Source organism: Frankliniella occidentalis, unplaced genomic scaffold, assembly GCF_000697945.3.
Source record: "Frankliniella occidentalis isolate FOCC.00 unplaced genomic scaffold, Focc_3.1 Scaffold14, whole genome shotgun sequence".
Lineage (NCBI taxonomy): Eukaryota > Metazoa > Arthropoda > Insecta > Thysanoptera > Thripidae > Frankliniella > Frankliniella occidentalis.
In genome coordinates, this window is record NW_026267144.1 from 1,905,281 (window position 1) to 1,907,083 (window position 1,803).

Genomic DNA, 1,803 nt, shown 5'->3' on the forward strand with positions numbered 1-1,803 from the left:
AAACGGAGCCATCCGAAACAGTCCGAAACACATTAGTCGGAGTAAAAACGGAGCAAGTCCGCTTCGGATGTCTTTCGGAGCTGTTCGTTTTCACAAGGGAAGCTCTAAACTCGCTCAAACGTTCAAAAGTAGAGAGAAACCCTCTTTAAAATAACAACAATACACCCCCCTAAATTATGAAAAAGAATAATTGAAACGTCGAATATGTTAACAAAGTTGTGATAAACCCGTGGAGTCAAGCTGTAGCCGCGCGTGGCGTCACGTGTGTTATCGAGAGAACGGCTCTGCGCGGCGTGGCGGAGTCAAACTGAAGGCCCCAGTGGGATAGGAAGGCGTCCCTCCAGTCCCGTCCCAGCCCGTCGCGCTCCCGTTAGCTCACGTCCATCGCCATGTCGGGCTGCTATCGCCCAGCTAACGTTCCCTCGCCACGATATACACTACGCACTATCTGAGACTACGTCAGCCCCCACCCCCTCTCCCCAACCCCTAAACCCAACCCGTTTTATTGGGCAAAACAAATTAGCCAGTCAGCCTCGGTTGAGTTCATTGTCACGGCTTTGCCTACACGGTCAGAATCAGAAAAATAACATCTCTGCTCTGCCTAAATTTTACTCAATAAGGAAGGAGGTAAATGTTGGGTACGCAAAGGAGTGTAAACCGTTTCCGTTTATTTTCTGCACCCAAAAAATAAGGATCTGAAGTCAAGTAAGTATCCTTGTAACAAGTCAATTTCCTAGCACAGGTCTAGGAAATTGGCTTGTTCCAAGGAAATTTATTTGATTCAAAAAACCTCCTTTGGTGTATATCATGATGGTTTAGGAAAAGTGCGGCGAAATCTACAGAAAAAAATTGACGTGCTTTGTAATTTTTGATCATAAGTGATATTATTGCTGTCCTGATACCAGGCTGGTTAAAATTCGATTTTGAATAACAGAGCCACGTTGGCACGGGCCGGGCCACAGCCAGTGCGATGCTTACGACACCGCGCCTCGTCGTGCTGCTCAAAGCAATGACCCAGCCTGCCGCCCCCCCCCCCCCTGTTGGCTCCCTTGTCACGTCGATGCCTTGTTGAGGTACCTTGAGGTACGTACCTCAGCCCCCCCTCAACGCCACCGCAACGAGGGCCCGCGCCGAGGGAGCAGAGCGCCGAGGTGCACGCCGTGGAATGTGGCAAACCGTCCCCCTTACCCCTCCCGCCCCTCCGCGCCGATGTGACGACGCGCCGCTACGCCGCAGCGCCGCTCAGTTCGGCCGGATCAAACGAACGCCCCAGTTGTTGTGGTTTTGAGTTCCACTCCTTTGGGACGGGGCCAGGTGCAACCCCGCAGCAGCACCCCCTCACCCACCTCCACCTCCACCACCTCCGACTGAAATTGGGCCAGGGTCATTCACCCCGCCTTGTAGTACTCAACGTGCCACACACACACACACACACACACACACACACACACACACACACACACACACACACTGTCAAACATTCTCTTGTCGCGATGACGACAGTACCATGGATAATTTTCAGCACAAAGATGACGTCAAGGGTTTTCTTGTCAACAAAACACTCTAAACTAGGTGGCGTTCTTCACACTAAATCTGGACCCTAATTGTCCACTGATAGATGCATTTTTTTTTTTTTTTTTTTTTTTGCTGGTTTTGGGCGAACACGGCCGCCGCGCAGAGTTGTATAAAAGTTGCCTAAATCTACTGAGCGCCGCGTGGCAGTCGGTATTATTTGAACTTCGCGCTCCCCCGCCGCTGATTTATGATAAGAGGAACACGTGTTCGGCGTGGCGGGCCGTGGCG